General features: G+C 40.3%; 1 protein-coding gene across 1 annotated transcript in view; it reads left to right on the forward strand.

Annotated features, from left to right (window-relative positions):
* Positions 1-9,338: 9,338 nt before the first annotated feature.
* SERPINB7 (serpin family B member 7) overlaps positions 9,339-23,321 on the forward strand; it is a 56,641-nt gene continuing 42,658 nt past the window's right edge. The window contains exon 1 of the mRNA XM_014727880.2: positions 9,339-9,657. The gene's annotated coding sequence lies outside the window, so the exon portion shown is untranslated. The remainder of the gene's footprint in view (positions 9,658-23,321) is intronic.

Genomic DNA, 23,321 nt, shown 5'->3' on the forward strand with positions numbered 1-23,321 from the left:
GGCAGCTGATGACAGCTTTTCCTTTCCCATGGGGCACTGAAGGATGGGACTTACTTTACTCTTTAATAATAAAGATATTATAAAGTAACAAGCAAGCAACAATTTCAGCAAAGTATAAAACCTAAGAATATCCCTTAAAATAACATATAAAATTGCCTTGTGGCACTGGAATGGCTATCTTGTGCACAAACTTTCCTAATGATCCTTTACCAAGCCCATTTGTCACAGGGCCTAAAGCCAAGAATCCATCTTGGCTTACTTCACAGGATTCTCCAAGAGTCCCCGGCACAGTGGGTTTATTGTGGTACAATACAGAGATGTGAAGCAACTATGATGAGTGTAGAAAAAGTAAGAGTTGTGTCTTGGCATCTGCTGTTCACTTTAAATATCCTGAAGAGATAACGAATGAAGTCTGCCCAGTGATCGCTGGGTCCTTCTACATGGCACTGGGCATGTGCTGTGTGGGAGTTCAGAGGCATCGAACAGACTGGGCAGACTGGGCACATGAGCATGGCAGAGCTGCATGGCACTAGCTTTGCTTGGCCTCCATCCATTCAAGAGACTCAGCATGAGTGCCCAGTCACATGCTGCCGTCCCAGAACCCCAAAGTCTCCTTGAAGGGCTGGGAATTGAGCTGACAGTCATCATTTAGGGTCAAAGCTAAAACTGATTCTCAGAGAGGGGCCTTCGAAAGCAACAGTGCAGGTGCTGGGCAATGATACAGGACTTAGAGAGACCCTGACTAAAGCAGCCTCTAAGTGCAAAAGTGGGAGGCGAGCTGGGGCATTGCTCCTGAGGCTCTTTGTAGCGTGGAGGCAGGACCTTTTCGGGCACTAGGTACTGAGGTGGAGAGAACACAGCTATTTTCACTCTTTCAAAGAGCTAATGTTATATGTCAATTAGATCTCAGTAAAAAATTGGTCAAAGTACCTGGACAGACACTTCTCCAAAGAAGACATACAACTGACCAACAGGCACATGAAGCAGTGCTCAGCATCACTAATCATCAGGGAAATGCAAATCCAAAGCACAGTATCACCTCACACCTCTTAGGATGGCTATGTCAAAAAGAAAAGAGATAAGTGTTGGTGAGAATATGAAAAAAAGGATACCCTTGTACACGGTTGATGGGAATGTAAATTGGTTTAACCATTATGGACAACGGTATGGAGGTTCCTCAAAAAATTAAAAATAGAGCTACCATATGATCCAGTGATCTACTTCTAAGTATATATTCAAAGGAAACAAAATCAGTATCTCAAAGAAGTGTCTGCACCCCCATGTTCATTGTAGCATTATCCACAATAACCAAGACTATTTTGAAACAACCTAAGTGTCTATCACTTAGAGCTGTGAAACTATTCTGCATGATGCTGGTATGGAAGATACATGTCATTAAACATTTGTCAAGACCCATAGAGGGTACAACACAAAAAGTGAGCCCTAATGTAAACTATGGAATTTACTTAATAATAATGTATTTAATTAACTACTAATTTAATAAATGATAACAATATTGACTCATCAGTTGTAATATATGTATCACATTAAAGCCAGATATTAATAATAGGGGAAATTGGGGGAGTAAGGGATATATATGGGAAATCCGTACTCTGCTCAATTTTTCTGTAAACCTAAAACTGCTCCAAAAAACTCAAAGATGATTCATTTTAAAAAAAGGAATTAGGGGAGAAAGTAGGGAGGAAGATCTCCTTTATCTGGATTTCAAAAAACAAAAAAAAGTCTCTACTCTTTTCTCAGATGTTCGCTGACAGGATTTTGTTTTCATTTCTTCTGCTCCTTAGAAGTTCTTCCGAACCTATCAATGATCTTTTTTCCCCTTCTTATTGCAAGAACACTGAGCTTCCAGATCTGTATTTGGCACTTACGATGTCATGGTGACCCAGACGAAATTACTGCTTTCCTAACAGCATTCACATCCACACCTTAATGGACAGGGAAGCCTCGTGCTCCCCCATGGGCAGTAAATAGTGTCAAACCAGATTCTGAGTCACATTGCATCAATGGGGTGTAGAAGGTCAACTTTTATAGGGTTTCTCTGCTCAGGGTGGTTCCTCCATGTTAAATTATTACAAATTTATGACAAAGTTAAAAAAAAATCACCTTTGGGGCAGTGGTACAGTGAGAGATTTGTTTGTGTACTTACCAATGAGTCTAGTTTCTTTCCCTTTATGTATTCTACATCTGTCATTTTTTTGTCTCAGAAATTTTCAGGAACAGAATGGAATGGTAGAAATGAAGACTTAATGGAAACAACTTTTGGGGGGAATAATACCCCCCCCACAAAAAATCGCTCCTGCATTTGAGGAATCGAGCTCCTTCTCCACATGCTGCCCCTTGAGGTGTCTGGCTTAATAGGGTAACTATAATCCTGGTGTGATTGGCTCAGGCCTGGCTGATTCCAACTGTCCTTGACTAATAAGCAATAGTTTCCCATTTCACTCTCCAAAGCATCCTGGTTTGGATGATCAGTTATATGGTTTCTCTACCTTAATACTACTGGATATTATGCTGTGATCTGAGGTCATCCTAATTACTGGCCATCAGTTACCAAAGGCAGCAGGAAAAGGGCTGCCAGTGGGAGGCCCCAGTTCTCTGTAATGCTCTACCAAACCCCAGTCTTTGCTCTCATGTCTCCATACTACTTTGACTCCCTTCCTGAAGGCGCCATCCGTCTTATTCCTCTGGGACCTTTCTGGGAAAAGCTTCTCCTTTGATCTCTTTCCACTGGGGATGCTTGTTTCTTCTCTCCATCAATAGAGAAAGTGGAGCTCAGTATGGCAGTCTCAACTAGATCCAAAAAGGCACATACACCTCCAGCCAACAACAGATTTGCTGCCCTAGAGTGAATGACTTTAAAAGGTTCTTGCTATTTCATTATTCATTGATACCTGGTTCATTTCTTCAAGAAACATTTCTTGAGCACATACTAAGTCCCAAGCACCAGGTTAAGCCATAGATGAATGTAGTGAATAACAAACAGCCTCAGTCCTTCTCTTCATAAGCTTATATTTTAGCACTGAAGACAGACTTTAGACTAGTCATGACAGTTGGGTGATTGTGCTGTGAGAAGACTGTTATGGGAAAGGACAAGCGATGAGGATGGAGTGATGGGTGGGATCCTTTCAGTGGTGAGCCTTGTACTCCATTTCAGGGAGTGAGGGCTGTCTTCTGAGGAAAGTGACTTGATCAGATTTGAATTCTAGAAAGATCACTTGGGCTTCCAAATGGCCATCTTTATGATGGGAAAGATACATTATAAGCTATAGGAAATAAATCACAAATGAGCATGTTCCATGTTAATAATCACCTTGACAGGACTAGGACAATTTATAGGTGGGGATAGAATGCCTGTTTTTGGTTTATTTCAGTTATATGTAGATAGTATCTCTGACAATTTGGGTGTAACAGTGAAAGGCGCCATTATGATGCTTCTTTGCGTGATGGAATTGTCCAGTAATGTGGATGTGAGTCAGAGTCACCCATAACAGCTCTGATGCATCTACGCCAAAAATTTCCCAGTCTAGTCCCCAAGCATCTTTGACCATCAATGTTGAAAAGATCCTTTGTTAAGAGGTAGCAAGGCTATTGTCTGACATTTACCAGACTGGGATTTGTCAGGGTTTCAGGGTTCTTGATGCAATCTATACATTTATTTTTTTAAGTACTGCTTTTGTTATTTAAATCTTTGTATGACCTTATACAGCCTGTGTCTCCCAGACTACATGGAACTAATAGTCTCTTTCCGCATTGGATCTCATTGGTTGTTGTTGGTCCTTCAGAATCCCACTCCTCACTTCCCCAGGTCCCCTAAATCCTCTCTGGGATTCCCCACTCTTCCCTTTCTCATGGTTGGCTCAACGTGGACTCTGCTCATCTTGTGTCACAGAATATTGGCAAAGCCTGCGACTTCAACAACAGGTCTATGAAAGTGCCACCCTCTGTTGGTGCATCCAGAACTGCATTGGTCAAGTCTCCCTGAGTTCCTGGAGCTGCAGCTCCTGCCCAAAGGGCCCAAGGATTTGCTGTGAGGAGGTATTTCAGAGCTCACAGTGGAAACTGGGATGTAAAGACTCTCGCTGCCTGTTGGCTGTATCCCATCCTATCGTTGGTCTCCCAGTCTTGTTCAGAGATGGTTCAGCGGCTGTTTGAATTGTCCCTTGAAGCTTTTTCCTCTCTGGGACTCATGTTCAAGTATGGGGAGGAATGTGACCCGAGCACACAGATCAGCTTCTTGCACAAATGCCCTTTGTCTCCAAGCCTGAGTCACTGTCCTTGCATCATGGACACCCTAACTCTTCTCCTGAGCATGAATTCTTTCCAGGATGCTCCTCAGTTCCTCATGCAAACAGGCTCCATGGGCTCCCTCACCACTTCTTCATACTTGTCCACACACCTGAATTCCTGCATGACCACAGGAGTCCATCTGGGACTCTGGCCACATTCCTAATTTTCATTTACAGATGTCAGCCCCTAACCTTCTATCTAAATTGAAATGTCAGTACACACTTACAATCTCTCTTTCCTGTTTTGCTTTTCTTATTAGTGCTTACGAGTCTCATTACGTTTTTATTTATTTATCTTGTTTACTGACAATCTCTTCCCATGTAAGATTCATGAGGGCAGGTTTTATTTTTTTCAGTCTTTTTTTGTTGTCCCAGTACCAGCAATGGCTGCAGCATAGTAGATGCTCAATGAATCTCAGTTGAAAGATTGAAAGAATTCATTCCTTAAATATTTTGATGTTTTGAGTGCCTACTATGTTCTAGAGTTGGAAAGTGGAGGACATTGGTCTGAATGAGATAAGCTGGATGGGGGCTAATGCAATGAACTTGGCCCATGGCAGAGCTCAGCTGACAATTTTAATAGGATTGTTCTATAATTAAATCAAGATGGCCCCAGGCTGCAGTGTAGAAAAACGTTTTATTTCTACATACACGGTCACTTCTGATAAAGGAGATGAAAGAGCCTGTTTGCTCCCACAAGGATCAGATGGTTTAAGATACACCTTCTGTTGAGCTGGGTTCCCCAGAACATCTAAGCTACAGGTTAGGAGAGTCAGTGGCCCCTGAGGTCAGCTGACCATCACAGTGATGCTCACAAGCGAAAGGGGAGTTTCAGCCTAATGAGTGCAAGGTGTTGATAACAGGGAGCTGAGCTGTTTAGTGGTTGCTGGTTTGTTAGGGCACCCTTCAAATCAAGTAAAATTGTTAGGGATGGTCAAGGGTCTTCTGGCACTTTAAAACAAAGCTTTATAACGTTAATAATGTAACTAGTTTTGCCAATTATTCAGCTAACTTTTATTGAGCTTTTACGCTAAAATTGCAACCTCTTTGTCAATCAGTGTGTCTTGGGCTCCTCCTAGTGGGAGAGACAACACTATGAGATGCATATAAGACATAATGTGTGCTTGTGGGAGACCATGATGACGGACAGCAAGGAGAGATAACATTTATTGAGGTATTGAGGTACCATTTTAAATATTTTTTATCAATCTGATCCCCATAATTCTGTATGATGTCGGGTTACTCAGTCATTTGGACTGAGACTTAGAGAATGTCAATAACTTGAAAAGGGAAAAAAATTTGCCCCCATCATGTGTCTCTTTAAAATGAGAATTATTTTAGGTTAATTATTTTTAAGAAACAGAAGACTCAGAAAGTTTTATTTTACCTCTCTCTTAACTGGCTAAAAGAATTTAGATAAATGGCCTATAACAGGAACAGAGCTATCACCAGGGACATCTATAAAGACTATGGGCTGAGTGTGATGAGGAAACCCGCAGGGCCTAGAGATCAGAGTCCTCTCCATGGCCCACTGTCTGCGCGTGGCATAGCACACATTTGTTTACCAAACATTTGCTTTTCCATCTCCATGTGAATTACCTTCCTCCCCTTTGAAGTCCCAAACCACTGCCCCCAACTTCTTCTTTTGTCTTTAGCTGAAGATGGTAGTTAAGGTGGTGGCTTTGGCCATTTTGGTGAATTACTCAGTTTTCTTGGGTTTCTCTCATCTATACATGTCATTAAACTTTGTTTGACTTTCTCCTGTTTATCTGCCTCCCGTCAATTTAATCCTTAGACCAGCCAGAAGAACCTAGAAGGGTAGAGGAAAATTTCTTCCTCCTCTGCACTTGCTTAAAAGGTCACACTCTTAGTTGTAGAGCAAAGATTTGAGCCCAAGCAGCTTGGCTTCAGAGTCCACATTCTGTCCTCTGCACTGTTGCTTTAATACTACTATAAATGCTACTCTGTGCATTTGGTTATATTGGAGGAGGGATGAGACTGGCAATTTAGACACCTGGGTTCTGACTCTGCTTCTGCCACAGATCCTCTTGAAATCCTGTGATCCCCAAACATTTTGAGCTGGTGCTAGTTTAGAGGCTGTAGATGGATTCCTGCAATTCCCTCTTTTATCACTAGATGGCAGACTTGGTCATAGGAGAGAGCAGAGGGCGCGGTAGACCTATGGTATTTAATTTGTAAATCTCGTGTTGAGTCCTACTGGTAAAATAGTTTATGGGCTATTTCAATCAGGCATTATTAATATTTATTAAATTTCGACTCATTAAATTTCTTTCAGTTTGTATTTAATAGCTCCACTTTTCCTCTTTATTTGTTCAATGTAATAGTATCTGCAAAAGGAGTATAAAGCAGACAGTGGGGAATTTGGCTGCCTCATTTATGACTACATCGAGAGCGGTATCTGGCTTATGGCAGGGACTCAAAAGTATTTGAGATGTTCTTTTCTTTTTTTCATGTTCTAAGCACTTCATTTTTTAAGACTCTTTTTATTTTGAATGAATTTTAGTCTTACAGAAAAGTCTCAAACACAGTACAAAGAGTTCCCTTATATCTCTCCTCCCATTTCCCATAATGTTAACATCTTACGTAACCGTATTACAGCTATCAAGAATAGAAAATTAACCTTGGTACAGACTTACTCACTAAATTACAAACCTTATTTGAATGTTACTGGTTTTTTCCACTAGTGTCCTCTTTCTGTTCTGGCACTGTACCCAGGGTGTCACATTGCATTTAGTTATTATTTCTTCATAGACAAATAGACCAACAGAGCAGAACAGAGAAGCCAGAAACAGATCAACCAGTTTGATCTTGATTTAAAACAGAGGTACCATCAAGTGGAGGAAGAAGAAGGAGAGAGTCTTTTGTCAATTAAGGCATGAGAATTAAATTTGTGTTTTCAAACCTCATCTTTTCTCACAGCCTTAAATTTGTTGTACTAGTCAGTGCATTAGAATATAGTGAGCCATAACTTCAAAAACTGTTCCGCCAACTTCTGACGTTGAAATCCTTTAAGCAGGGACAAGTTCTTCATTTTGGAATGAAAGGGACAACCATATACAAGTTTCTCTGGGGGAGTATTGCTGATAAACTGATTCAGATTAAGAAATAATGACAAATATCACTGCTTTTGTGGTAAGAGCATGTTTTGTTAGCAGTGAAAGGGTCAAAACGGAAGGGAGCTTTGGGGTGCACTGGGCATTTGAGTGAGAAGGATGAGAAGGGACGCATGTTTCATTGTTTCCTAAGTCTAGTCTTGGCAATGAATCTGACTTTTCCTGGATCTATAGGTGAATGTATGGTGGGAGGATATAGGAGGCATTGCTTCTATAAAGGACTAGTGACCATCCAATAGCTTGTTATATTATGCCGTGCTACCATTCTCACCCTTTCTAACCTGGCACTTAACCCACAGACCACGGCACCCAGTAAGAGGAAGACTGAGTATCCCTCAACCAAGATAAATAGAAATAAAGAATAGAAGTGGTTCCATAAATCAGTGATGCTGGCTGGCTTTATTTAACATGATCAGGGATGTCTCCCTGTTCCACTGTCACCAGGACCATGACTGTGTTTAACAACAAAGGTAAAGTGACAATAATTTTGTGAGGTAGATAGGATTTTCACTTTCCATACAGATTATGGTGCAATGCAGAAACAAAATATCCTTTGCCAAAAGACAATTTGGGAAATGTCCAGGTGTTTATAAAGGATGTTTATGGTCATGGCTGATGAAAAATTGGCCCACAATTAATTAAGTACAGTCGAGAACCACAAAAAGACATTTTGGTCAAAGGTGGACTGCATATACGATAATGGTCCCACAAGATTAGTATCAGAGAGCCTAGGTGTGTAGTAAGCTATGCCATACAGGTTTGTGTAAGTGCACTCTGTGATGTTCACACAACGACAAAATTGTCTAACAGTGCATTTCTCAGAACATATCCCCATCATTAAGCGACACATGACTGTAGATATTTTTCAAGTGCTTGCCAGGTTTCTTACAGTGTGTTAAATATAAAGAGAATTTACAACAGCACAGCTTGCACTCCGTGCCCAGGAAAAGATCTTGTAGGAGTGACAATGTAAATTTACATATAGTAAACAGAAAATTCGGTAAAATATATGATAAGGCATATTATCAAGAAAGAGATCAATATGGGCTCGTGATAATATAGAAGGCAACACAAATGGTGAGACTCGAGGTAGAACTTGAGTAATAGCTAATATATAAATGCAGGAGTATTATAGGCAGAATTCTCATGCATCCTGTATTTTCTCGGACTTTCCTAATCTATTACTACAATAATAACCACATTTATTAAATGCCTGCTATGTACTAAGTACTCTACATATGTCACCTATAATCTTCTCAGCCATAAATATCCTGAAATTCTCCCCATTTTTCAAATGAGCAAAGCAAGACAGAGAGAGACCAAACAGCTCGCTGAAGGCCACATGGGTACAAGGTGATGAGCTGGAATTTCCCACTACACCACACCTTCTGTATTCTCCCACCAAAAGTGCACTTCCCAGAAGACAGCCTGATGTTTGGTTCAGAACTTATGGTCCCTGCTGTTTGTGGGTTGTAGGCGTTTTTCCAGAGTTGCACATTGCCATGTGTTGCTGGCAAAAACTATCCACATGTTGCAAGCTTATCATGAGATCTGGGAGTCACTTCATCTTTCAGGGACACCATTTGAACCCTAGATAATGACTGTCCTGGGAATGAATAAAACCCACACATTGGCTCTTGGGCCTGGATGGAGGACAGGATTGTCTAAGTTTATACCTGGTGCTCAGCTCCTCATGGCTCTGACTCACCCTCGTGTTTGTCCCCTCTCTGTGTTCTGTTCTGCTGGCTCTGATTCCTAACTCAAACTATAACCTGCCACGTCCAGGTACACACAGTTTAGATGGAAATGTGAAAGGACAGTCTTTAGAATTCTTGGCTTCTGTGGTTTGTTGGGTTTGCTTCCTCATGATTAAGTAGTAGGATGAATAAAAGATGCCACAGTACTACTCTCTGCTTCCTGCTGAGCAGGGAGGTGCCACATGCCTTCCTCAACTGGATAGGGAAGCCCATTTGGTGTCCCTTCCATGATTTTCCTCTTAGTGCATCTGGGAGAGGGGAGGGACTTCTCATGCATTGTTCTCACTGCTGCTGCTGCTGTCACCAACCTCCCCCTTGGGGGCTGAGCCAATGGGAAGTCTGGGAAATTTTCCCTGAACCTTGGCACAAGTGAGGTGGGAGGAGTGCGGAGTCTTAGGAGGAGGAGGCAGGAGGAACTGGAACCCAGCAGTGAAGTCTGCGGAACTGCTGTGGGAGGAGGTAAGTGGCATTCTGAAGCATGCTGGGTTTTTCCCCGCTTGTAGGTGTTCTCAGATTCCCTAGATGGATGGACAGCTCCTGGAGCCCAAGAGCGCTGCCTGCCATGAGCGTTCATCTGCCTTCAAAGTAACAGCTTCTCCTCTAGCATCTGGGCTTCTGCATCCAACACCCCCTTGCTTGGTAAAACCATAGCCTCCTGCACTTCCTGAAGGCATCCTAAGCTCCTCTATCCAATCTCTATTCTCTACAGGGTTGTTGTAGAGTGATCTTCGAGATTAGAATGACAGTGGATGGCAGCATCTCTCACATTGGCCAACATAGGGGATATAGGGAAGTCAGCTTTATTCTTGACCTTACGTAACAAATGCCTACCAATGCTGAGCAAATCCTGAACCTTATAGAAGATAACTTACACACTGAATATTTTTAATGCTTGTGTCTGGGTTTTCTATCCTTTGGTGTCACAACAATACCGAATAAATGTGTGTGAATGAATGAATGAATGAATGGATATTTTAAGCTAGTCTTTTCTACTTTTTTTTTTACAGCACATTACCTAAAACTCTTGTGACAAGTTATATGTCAACTCCCACATCAAAAACAAAAGCTGGAGACCACAATAATAATGATGGTAATAATTTCCCCCAAAGTCTGCTAGGTGTTAGATACTTCCTATTAATTATATTTTCATTATTGTCAATGATATTTGGCAACTTTAGCAATAATAGTGAGAGGCTTGAGTTTGTCATGGTTTTTAGAATTATTAGGCACTTTTGAGTACTTGATAAATTTATTCAGAATCAAAGGTTCTCCAAAATATCTGAATCTGAGTGCAGCTGAGCTTGAGAATATCTCTGTACTGTAATTGTCTTCTACAATAATTTAGGACCTGGACATTTCTGATAGAATTTTTGGACTCAGTGAAAACTGCTAGATAATGGGCTTCTCATGCAGCCTCTTAAAAAGGCATGACACAGAGGAAACAAGGAAAGGGACTCTTTATATTTGTGAGGCCTAACATCTGTGATGGTTACAACAGAAATGCTTACAACAGGAAACCTTGCATTAATCATGGTTGTATCTGTAAGATTTTGACCCAAAGTCCATGGTAGGGTTTTCAATGTTAATATGTGAGTAGAGTTTATATTTATATTGATAAATAAAATCACATTGATTTCTTGACAGGGGTTAAGTAAACTATCCTGGAAGTTTTTCTTAAAAAAGAGGTATAAAGTCTCCCGTTTCTCTGAAAAGTGTTTTAGAGACATATACAGGTGGAATGAAAACCTAAATTTCACACCAGGGAAGTGTGCTGTTGCATTCATGTTTAGTGAGTGAAGACTAGAAAGCAGACATAGATTTCCTCCTTTCCCTTCGATGACTAATCAGATTATGTTTTCCTGTTTGAACCTGGTTGTGTTGCTGTGGGTAACGCTGACTAGAAAACCAGTGAAGAGACAGGAGCTCCACAAGTGACATATTGTAGGCACAACCTTCTTGTCTTGGAATATCCCCTAGAGAAGCGAAGGCACTGGTCAGAGAGGATGCTGGTCATCAGGGGGGTCCATGGAGAGGCTGGAGCGAGGAGGACGAGAGTGTGTGATTCTCTGTGCCTGAGCCCCATCCTCCAGCCTAGTCGACCTCACTGCCTTCTCTCCTTCCTTCTGCCAGAGGGAGTTGGAGCATCATCTCCACTCCAAAGCCTTCTGTAACCCCTCTACCCTCCCCAAGTCACTTTTCAAACATCTCTAACCATTGCAGTTCTCACACAGACTAATTTTCAAACTTACTTTTAGATCATGGACTGTTTGCGGGGGCAGGGGTGGCAGGGGAATGTCTTAATTTCCTAGTGCCCCACAGAGTTTAAACGGAGGTGTTGAATTGAGGTGGTGTTTCAGGCCATAGTTCGAGTCTTTCACTTTTTTAAAACTACCTCCTCTGAAATAATGAAAACCACATTTTACTTCACTGCTTCTTTTCTTCTCATTTCCTCCTTGTTCTCAAGTTTTCTTTTCCTATGACATGTCAGGAGAAATTTTTGGGTTGGAGGAGGTATGAATAGACATGAAAATTAGAGACAAAATGAGGATGATCCTAGTTTCTTCCAATTGGTCTGCTTGGTATATAATTAGCCTATTTTAATGGCAGACGCTGGAATTTGTGGGTTAGCTGAGCAAAATTCACTTGCAATAGCATCATTTTAAAAGGTGAGTTAGTGAGGCAAGCTATGCTTAATAAATCTGCATTTTGAACATTTAAAATCCTTATTCAACTATCAACAAGAATTGCATCATTTCATGAATAAAAAGTATGGTTCTCTATATAAGATCATTATAATGGCTTACCAATATGTTATTGCCTATCACCAAAGGTGGAAACAGAGTAATAGTATTTATAGATGCATTTATCAGGGATTTACCCATGAACCTTTGAAGTTTAAAAACAGCAGGATGCTTTTTCTCAAGGTACACAATGTTACGTAATGAGAACCTGCCTTAGGGGATACAAAGTAAAGACCAGGGATATTTTCTCTAACATGTTGTTAGCTGTTTCAGCCTCAATTTATGAACTCCACTGTGTACCAGGTCCCATAAAATCATTACACTGTATGGGCGTGCGACAGGTTTCGGTAAACTTTGGGAATGCGTTCTCCTGTATGTCACACAGTGACTGGCCATTCCTGTCCATGAGATGTGGAGCACGGGTTTGTGAGTGGTTTACTCCCAGGCTTACCTGCAGGACATACAGAGGAATCTAGTGACAACACTGCGATGGAACAATAAGCCCAACTGGGTCTCTTGTTTGAGGTCCTTAAAACTGTGCAGCCATTTGCTCTTGTGTAACATAGTGGGCCCAGGGCTGCCCTCCAGCCTAGTTGAAATCAGGGTGGGGGATAAGTGGAGGCTCCTGCCTCCTTGCTCTGTAATATTTGAGGAGCAGATGAAGGAGATTCCGTGAGATTAGAAGGCGTTAATTATCTAGAGCAGCAAGGCCTGGGGCTGTGGCTTCCTCCCAGACTCCTGTCCTACATTTAGATTTTGCCAGTTGTTTCCAGGGTCCTGGAGTAGACTCTGGGTGTGTGTGTGTATTTGTGTGTGTGTGTTGTGTGTGTGTTGTGTGAGGAAATGGAAAAACTTACAAGGACTCTCATTTTTTTGTAGTTGGCCTTATAGTGAATTAAAAGCCTCCTTTCTCTCAAATCTGCTCCCTCTTCCCGGGTTAATCACCATCACCATTTTGAAAGTGTTTGTTCCATATTAAGTGTTATTAATACAGAAGGTTCATCTTCCTTGTCTAGGAATTTTAGTTAGTTGCAAAAAGAAATGATAGATTCTGGATTTTCTGATTCTTATAAAGTCAAAGAATTGTGTATAAATTCTGTTCCATCCATTATAACATGTGTACTCTTGGAAAAGCAACTGAATATCTTGAAATCCCAATTTTCAGCTGCAAAATAGGAATAACAACACTAAAATAAATAGTGATAATAATAGTGATGCTTATGAGGGTCAAGAGAGAGGCTAATTTGCTATTATCTTTTCCTAGATTTAATAGTTTTAAGTTATTAGTTATATATAGGTCTGTTGAGGTTCAACTGTGGTTTGCCAAAGCCTTTATCCCATATTTGACTTTTCAGAGTGCCATATAAGGCTTTAGGGTAGGGGTTGGCCAACTTTCGCTCTCTGTCTAACCTGGCTCACCACCTGATTTTGTAAATAAAGTTTATTGGAACACAGTCATGTCCATTTGCTTACTTATTTGCTATCTGCTTTCATGCTGCAACCAAAAAATTGAGTTGTGAATGGTTCTACAGTCCACAAACCCCAAAATATTTACTATCTGGCCCTTTAGAGAAAGTGGTTGCCAACCTCTGCTCTTGGGAGCTCCTGATGGAACCATTCTCTAAACTTCTACAATGCATTGCTTCATCTTCACTTAACCGTAAGCACTGGGCACTACACAAAGCAAGGTAATAGTAGAGCTCTCCTTCAAGTTCACAGTCTAATTTGCCCTCCTGATCAGTTTTAGTTGCTAGGGGGTCCTTTCCTGTTTGCTTGTTCAGCCCTAACCTGCTCCCTCGACTACAAGTAGGTTTATGAGGAGGGTGTGTTGTCCTCATATGTTAATAAGCATTTCTTCATACCTGGTGTTGCTGTCACATTGCCACATGCTCACAGCACCGGGCCTCTCTCTCTCTCTCTCACATGCACACACCCTTTGTACAACTGCTGTTGCCATATACGGCAGACAACAAAGGAATGAGCAGTGTGACCTTAATATGTTCACAAATATAAAGCCCCAGAAATTTTTAATGGCATCAAGACTGAGACTTATCCAAACTTACTAGCCATGCCAGAGCCAGACACTACCCCCGGTGATTAGCTCTTTTTCCTCGGCTATTTGTGCACTTCCTGGCTGACATCAAGTGGCACATGGGATTTAAATTTTATAGTGAACAAATTTGTACTGTCTAGAACAGATCAGTTAGTATAAAGTGAAGCAAAAAGTCATGACCTCTTTTCATAAAGATGCTCTCTGCTTCACTGAAGCACTCAGAAATCCAACCTCTGTCTAGAAACTGGTTCTAAATCACAGTGACTTGACCATTATCATCTAGTCTCAAATCTTCTGCACCTGGTCCCTGGAGAGGTAGCAGTTGACTGTGGAAAGATGCTTCAGGAACATTCTCTGGAAAACAATTATTTAGGGCCTGGGCCCCTCTGAGGACCAGATCCTCAATCATCTGGCTTTCCAGTATTTATAACATAAAGCTTAAAAGGAAACTCTTGTGGAAATCCTGGTGCCAGTGTGTGGCAGGCCCACTCCCTTCCTGTACTTTACCCTCTCAACGAGAAGAAGGACATGACAAGGCTTCCACTCCTTGCTCTGGCAGAAAGCCCAACTCTTCGAAGGCATCCTCACAGAGTCCAAGTGCACTTAAGAGCAAAGGGTAAGAACTTTGCCTTTTGGCCAGAGTCCAGGAGTTTTAGTATTAAGCCCTAAATATTTAAGAAAAATTTCAAAGGGAAGTCAAGGCCTGAGTGGAATCATCACTGAGTGTGGACCCACTTCTTGGTCAGTGGCTATCAAGTAATTTTGATCATGACCTCCAATAGCATTGTAATTGATCATACGCACGTGTGCACATGAAATGATACTTGACTTTACTGTAAACAGAGCTTGTGATCTATTTTATTCTATTCATCTGTTTTGATGTATCCCATCCTACTCTATCATACCATATTTTACTATATTTGATTTTAAAAAAAAATGCTGGTGTCCATCTACTAAATTCATTTTATTTCCCCAGTGGATTTTAACCCGCAGTTTGAAAAACAATGTTCTAGGTAATATGAACATTGCTGACTCTAGCTCACTAAAATTGACAGCTGGGAGACAATTTACATTTTCCTTCACACAGAAACATCGTGCAGGGATGTAACTGAAAACTTTCAGGCCATTCTGGGCATACACATTTTTTTCTTCCACAACTGATTATTTTAAAATCCTGATTTCCCTTCTATTTCATTACCTAGCATTTCTCTCCCTTTCTTTCTCCCCCATTCTTTCCTTTTTCTTTCTGCCTTTGACTACTAGCTTCTTTGGTAACTTGAAGGGCTGCGTGTTCTCTACTGCCCTGAACCCTTGCATGTGTGGCTCCAGGTACCTTTCTGCCCCTCTAGACCTGATCAATTCCACCTTATCTTACGGGTCTAGGTTTCTCTGATAAATATTTCCTGCTCTCTCTAGTGCTTAATGAATTCTGTTTCCTGGTTGTTCAAACAGCAATCTCTTGGGGTACTTTTCATGCTGCCTTGAAATTGCTCATAAGTTGTCTCCCTTCACTGGCTCTGGGCTCATGGACAGCAGGACTGTGTCTTACCACAGTGTCCCCACAGTAGGGCACAAGGCCTAGCACCTAGTAAACTCTTGATGACAATTTGTTGAACCAATGAGTGGATGAATGAAACTGCTGACTGGAGGAGGAAAAAGCCGGTAGATGAAGGATTTGAATGTATGAATATATTAAAATGTTTCGTTATAGTTAATAGCCAGCCCTGGCGGTCTAATGGTTAAGATTCAGTGACCTGGGTTCATTCCCTGGTCAAAAAAACCACACCACCCACACAGTCTGTCAGCTGTCATAGTATGGTAGTTGCATGTTGCTGTGATGCTGAAAGCTATGCCACCGGTATTGCAAATACCAGCCGGCTCACCCAAGGTGGACAGGTTTCAGCAGAGCTTCTAGACTAAGACAGACTAGGAAGAAAGACCTGGCCAGCCAGTTTAGAAAAAAGTGGCCATGAAAACTATATGAAGAGCAGCAGAACATTGTCTGATACAGTGCTGGAAGATGAGATGATGGCGCAAAAACACCAGGCAGGGTTCCTCTCTGCTGTACACAGGGTCGCTAAGAGTTGGAATTTTTCTCTTTTGTCTGGAATTATAGTCTTTGTATCCTGATTCAAATCTCACCTGCCCAAGACATTCCACTATTATTGAGTCTGATTTAGAGATTGTTATGTGCACTAGTGTGTGTTTCAGCAGCTAGGAGATGCTGTGGCCTCCTAAACATGCTTAAGGACAGAAAAGAAATGGGGGAAAAAAAGAGATTTTTCTGAAAAGAAAAGAGATTATATATATTAAGGATCTTAGCTTCACGCACATTTGAGAAAAGCTGCATGTGCCAAGAATTTGATTTCCTTGGTTTTCCTAGGCATAGTTTTGGATTGTGTATCTTGGCTGTCTCAGCCAGTACACGTGGTAGATGGTGCAAGCAAACAATTGGCGTTGTTCTCCAGAAAGTCAATATCAAAGAGGGAGTATTTTCCCTTGTAATGGAATTTTCACTTCAATTTCAAATTTTGCATTGATTTAATTGGATTAACCCTATATCTATGAAATATAATTTAAGCAATATTCAGTTAAAATTTAACTTTAATGCAGTTGATGTATTTCAGCTAAATCAACATGGGACAAGCCATTTCTCAGTATTCTCACAACGAAAGAAGATCATTTAGTCCCTTTTATCTCTGTAATTTCATTTATTGAAGGACTATTTTCAGTGTCTACTCTGCTAGGATAGAGGTTATCATAGTGACAAAACAGACCCAGACATTGCATTCATGGAGTTGAGTGTAAAGGAGAGACAGACATTCAACAAATACATGGATACACAGTTAAGAGCTCTTATAAATGCTAAAGGGAGGGTCTCTGAGTTTAGGAGGGAGGGTCTAATTTAGATTAGATCTGAGGAAGCCTCTTTGAAAGAGTGACATTCTTGCCAACGTTCTGGTTTTCATTCCTGGTGGGGGAAACCTGTAAGAAGTTTGGCTCTTTTGAAATATATATATATATATATATATATTTTTTTTGAGGAAGATTAGCCCTGAGCTAACATCTGCTGCCAATCCTCCCCTTTTTGCTGAGGAAGCGTGGCCCTGAGCTAACATCTGTGCCCATATCCTTCTACTTTGTATGCGGGACGCCTACCACTGCATGGCTTGCCAAGCGGTGCCATGTCCGCACCTGGGATCCAAACTGGCGAACCCGAGGCTGCCAAAGCAGAAGTGTGAACTTAACTGCTGCGCCACCAACCTGGCCCCAAAGCTTGGCTCTTTTGAATAATTGAAATATCAGTATGTTGGAACTTAGGGAGTGTATTCGGTTTCTAGGGTTGCTATAACAAATTATCACAAACTTTGTGCTTAAAGCAACAAAAGAACATATTCTCTTACAGTTCTGAGGTTCAGAATTCTGAAATAAGAATGTCAGCAAGGCCAACATTTGCTCTAGTGGCTCTAGGGAGAATCCTTGTTTGCCTCTTCCAGCTTCTGTTGGCTCTGGACTTCCTTGCCTTGTAGACACATCATTCCAGTCTCTGCTTCCATCCTCACATGACTCCATTCTCTTCTATGTCTCTGCGTCTGAAATTTCACTCTCTTTTGTCTTATAAAGACACCAGTCATTGCATGTAGGTCTCACCTGTATAATTCAAGATGATCTCATCTCAAGATCCTTAAATTAATTCAATGTAAAAAGACCTTATTTACAAATAAGATAATATTCACAGGTACTGGGAGTTAAGACTTAGATATATCTTTTGGGGAGAAACAATTCAACCCACTGCAGGAGTGAGGAGAGTGTTGGAGAAGAAGCAGGCAATGGGCATGGCCAGATCATGCAGGGCCTTATCCACAGATCAGGAACACAGGAAAGTCTTTGAAGGGCTCTCAGCAGGGAAGTAACATGATCCACCTTATATCTAAAGACGATTATTCTAGATGATGTTAGAGAACAGATGGAGAGGGGGCAAGATGGAAGAATCGAGAGCAGTGAGGAAACTATTGCAAGAGTTCAGATGAAAAGTGATGATGATTTGGACTAAGGCAGTCCATGGAGGGATGACAAGAAGTGGACAGACCTGAGATATATTTTGGAGGAGGAACCAGTAGCACTTGGCAATGGACTGCTTGAGTGTGGGTGAGATAGAGACGTCAAAGATCACTCTCAAATTTCATACTTGAACAACTGGGCTGATGGAAGTTCCATTTACTGACATGGGGAAGGCTGGAGAGGAAGAGCAAGTTTGGGGAAAGATCATGAGGGCAGATTTTAAGGTAAGAAGTTCAAGATGCCTGTGAGATGTCCAGTAGGCATTGGAATATAAGAGTTAAAGGAGAGGATAGATCTGGAGATACAAATTTTGGAGTCCTCAGTGGTGGGTGGCCTTGGAAATAAAGGGGATGGGTGAGATCTCCTGGAGCGAGAGTGGGAAGAGAAGAGAAACCAACATTCAGAGCATAAAGTGAACAAGATGAGCCAGCAAAGGAGACTAAGGGGGCGTGGTATAGGTCCCATTTGACCTTCATCCACCTCAGAAGAAAATATCTGTGGGCCAGTGGCAAGTGCAGGAGACTGAATCAGAAGGCCTGAGCTTTGTTGATACATTTGACGCTCAAGTGTTTTGTGGTTTTGAGCATTTGCTCTTTTTATAACCAAGCACCATGAACACTATTACTCTTTTAAACAGGTATGTAAAATAAGGGTTTTATTAGTCTTTGCCTCTCCATGTACAAATATTTAGGAGAAGAGTCATTTAACGTGATAGCATATTTCACTACATTCAGCAACACATTCTAGATTCATTTCTATTTCTTAATCATCATGCATTTGATAATAAAACAAGAGTTCTATAAATATAGCAACAGAACATTTTAAATTAAACATTGGATCACACTCATGCCCGTAAAATAAGAAAATGATTATGAATTAAGAGGTTGATGAGATTTATTTGAGAGTAGGTCATTTCTTTGTTTTTAGATTACATCAGAAAAAAGGGGGAGGGGTCCAGCTACTGTAGTCTAGTGTAAAGATATTCCATCACTTTGGGATTTGGGTGGATTGTGGTCAGTCACAGACTTGCTTTATAATCGTTCATGGAAAGGGTTAGAAGGATGGATGAAAATCCAGCTCTAGAAAGAGACTGAGCTCCCTAACTAATATCACATGAACCTCTGCTTTTCATTATCAAAATGTTGACATAATTTTTCTAAATTGCTACAGGGAATTGTTGAAAATTTTGTGTCTCCTCCATGCAGCTTTGTGCTTCAAACTTTCCTGCTACTAATTTTGTTTTTTGAACAAGCGTAAATAGAATGCTGACAACTGGAAACAACAAAGACATCTTCCAGAAAGTAATTTGGTCACTAGAATAAACTGTTCTTAGGGTCTCTGTTCTTACTTAAATATTTAAACATTTTCAACCTAAAATGATTTTATGTTCGAGCTGGTCTAATTTGTAATATTTTAAAAATTGGTAAATAATTCATTTTAAATTTATGAGCAAGTCTAAAAATAGGCTTGTTTTATTTTAAAATAATCCTGGTGAAGTCACTGCCAAAAGCTAAATCTGGTAATTTTCAAATTCATGACATATTTGACCTAAAGGATGATTTCTAGCCCAAAGTTTAAGTAGTTGAAGTTAAGGTGTTACGGGACTATAAAGCATTTATGAAGAGAACTTTAAACAAAAGAAAGTCCAAGAAAGAGGTTAGCAGCTAAAGAACCATAAGCCAGGTGAATGCAGCTTTCTGTGAGACCTTTGATTTGTGTTTAGTGAGACAGAAGTTAGTCGCCATTGGGCAAAGAATAATGTAGGTACTTTCCTTTGTTAAAGATCACATCCTTTGAACATGTATTTGCTAAGTTATTTTACTAAATTAAGGACTCAGTTTTGGTGACTTAAGTCCTGACATCTCACTGTGCCATGCCTTGAGAATTCCATGACTTGGGAACACTTTCCAGACCAAGGAACCCAGGAAAGAACAAGTTTGACCTGTGTTTCTAAATGGGTCACTATAAAGAATTGCATTACAATGCAATTGCAGTTGTGTAGTATTTCTCAAGTTATGAAAGCAGAAACTCTGCATGCCATTTCTGTGGTATGAAGTAAATTGAAGGCAGGCCCGAGAGTGAAACTTACTCAACCTTCAGGGTGAAAGAAAAGAATTCTCCCAAGACTTGGACTCTTATGACTGATGACTGATCTGATGTATTTGGATGAATTTTTCTCCATCACTTGCAGCCTTTGCTCCCAATATTTGGAGTAGAACAATATGGAGGCAGATGGGATTTGGTTAGCTAATCTAAGAAGATGCTATTTTTCTATTCTTCTGTAGCTTGCATTCCAATTACTCTGTATTTGGAGGTTTCAAAGCCAAAACTGAGTGACTGAATGGCCCTTTCTTTTTTTTTTTCCCAAGATTTTATTTTTCCATGTCCCCAAAGCCCCCCCAGTACAAAGCTGTATATTTTTAGTTGTGGGTCCTTCTAGTTGTGGCATGTGGGACGCTGCCTCAGCGTGGCTTGATAGTGGTACCATGTCTGCACCCAGGATCCGAACCGGCAAAACACTGGGAGGTGGAAGCGGAGCGTGGGAACTTAACCACTTGGCCATGGGGCTGGCCCCATGAATGGCCCTTTCTTGAAGGAAGTCAGGTCTCTGTTTGTTTGAGTTCTGGCTGTCCCCATCCATTTCTACATCTGTTGGATGCTCTTTCCTGCTCCTCCCAGACTGTGAATTGAAGTGTCCTGAGGAAACTTCATATTGGCCTTCCAGGAATTGCTGTACCAGAGAACCAAGGCTATTCTCCTTGAGTAACATGTGACTCAGTATATTTTTAAAATCACAGAAATTAATTCCACTATGCTCATAGTGGGGTGTTTTTCTTGAAAAATAAATCTAAAATTCCTGTGGAAAAATCAAGTGAATGAAAATAGTCAAGAATGTTTTGAAAATGAAGATCAATTTTGAGGGACTTGCTCTATCAAATACTGAAATATACTTTTATTAAACAGTTATAACTGACAAAAAATAAATGGACAGATGAATGCCACAGAATACAACTCAGAAGTAGACTGCTACAAGGTTAAAATTTAGCTTGTGATAAACGGGAATCACACATATTTGGGGGAAAGAGAGTTTAAAGAAATACTAATAGGATAATTGATTAAGTATCGTTATTATTAAATATATAGACCTTCACTTCATACCAAAAAATTATAGAAGGAAACAAAACTACGCAAGACAAACTAGCAGGAGACATAGGTAGTTAGGTATTGGATGTCAGAGCAAAGAAGGAGTGTCCAAAAATAAGAGCAGTACGAGAAATCATGTCTTTTTAACTGCACAAAAATTTAAAATAGGAGTGGAGAGGAGGGGAGAAATGAATAGGTGCAGCACAGTGGACTTTCAGGGCGGTGAAACTACTCTGTATGATACTATAATGGTGGCTACGTGGCATCAACTTGCCCAAACTCATACAACACACAACACCGAGAGTGAACTCCAGGACAAACTATGGACATCAGGTGAGGATGATTTGTCAACATACGTTTATCAATTGTAACAGACGTACAGCTCTAGTGGGGGTTGTTGGTTATGTGGGAGGCTATGTATGAGTGGGGGCAGGACCTCATATTCCCATATGGGAAATCTCCTTACCTTCCACTCAGTTTTGCTGTGAACCTAAAATTGCTCTAAAAAATAAAGTCTATTAAAAAAATAAACTTTTTTTGTGAATTGTCTGTTCATTTCTTTTCTACATTTTTCTATCAAGTATTTGATCTTTTCTCCTCACATTTAAAAGTTCTTTACATATTACAGTTATAAGTGCTTTGTCCATGGTATATGTTGTGAATATTTTCTCCAGTTTGACTTGGCTTTTGGCATTTTCTGACGTGCACAAGTTTTGATTTTTATTTTGTAGTCAAATTTATCAATCTTTTCTTTTACTGTCTCTGGGTTTTGAGTCATAGTTAGAAAGCCTTTTCCTTCACAGAAGTTAAAGAGGAATTGACCCATATTTTTTTTCTAGTACTTCCATGGTTTCATTTCTCACATTTAGATCCCTAACCCACTGGAGTTTATTCCTATGATTGGAGCGAGATGTGTGTCTAATTTTGTCTTCTTCTAAATGGCAGCCCAGTTGTTAAAGAGTCGTTTATTTAAATATCCATCTTTATCCCATTAAGTTGAGATATTGCCTTTATTATATTCTAACTTTCTAAGGGTGTTTGGGTGTAACTCTGGACTTTCCATTGATTTTTGTATTTTAACTTTATACCTGTTTACTTCATTGAATTATTTTATTGTTTGGCTTGCTTTTATCATTAATTTTCTGTGGATTCCCAGGTGTATTCTTATAACATCTACAAACACAGATAATTTTACTTATTTTTTTTTTCCACTCTTATTCTTCTGATTGATTTCTCTTGTCTAAGTGAATTTGTTAATACCTTCAGTGCAATGCTGAGTGGGAGCAGAGATGGTGGGCATCTTCTTTTTTCTTGAGAGTGTTAAAAAAATCTTGGGGCAGGCCCGGTGGTGCAGTGGTTAGCGTGCATGTTCTGCTTCGGTGGCCCAGGGTTTGCTGGTTCAAATCCCTGGTGTGGACATGGCACCGATCGGCATGCCATGCTGTGGTAGGCATCCCACATATAAAGTGGAGGAAGATGGGCATGGATGTTAGCTCAGGGCCAGTCTTCCTCAGCGAAAAGAGGAGGATTGGCAGCAGTTAGCTCAGGGCTAATCTTCCTCAAAGAAAAAGAAATCTTTATCATGAATGGCTATTGAATTTTGTCAATGGTCTTTTCATCGTATGTTGAGATAATCATATATTTTTTCCTTAGATTTATTAATATGATATATAATAGTAAAAAACCTCCTAATATTGAACTAAACTTGCCTTTTTGTGATAACTCCCAGGTGATGTTATATATTGTTTTCTTAATGTGGTATTGGATTCTATTTGTTAATATTTTGTTTAAAATTTTTGCATGGATATCCATGAGTGATATTGTATGTAGTTTTTTTTTTCCTTTTACTATTTCTTACTGTCTGGTTTAGGTATCAATGTTACAGTTACTTCATAAAAGGAATTGGGAATTTTTCCTTCCTTTTCAATGTTCTGGAATGATCTGTAGAGTACTGGGACTATCTGGCCTTTGAAAGTTTGGTAGAATTCTCCTGTGAGACCATCGGTGCCTGATCCCTTTTTGTGGAGTAGTTCCTTAATAGAGCTCTGTCTTTCTTCTTTGGAAATTGGTCTGTTTAAGCTTCTTAACTCTAATCTAGTTAGTTTTAGTAATCTACATTTCCT

The sequence above is a fragment of the Equus caballus genome, chromosome 8 (assembly GCF_041296265.1).
Source record: "Equus caballus isolate H_3958 breed thoroughbred chromosome 8, TB-T2T, whole genome shotgun sequence".
In the NCBI taxonomy this organism is placed as follows: domain Eukaryota; kingdom Metazoa; phylum Chordata; class Mammalia; order Perissodactyla; family Equidae; genus Equus; species Equus caballus.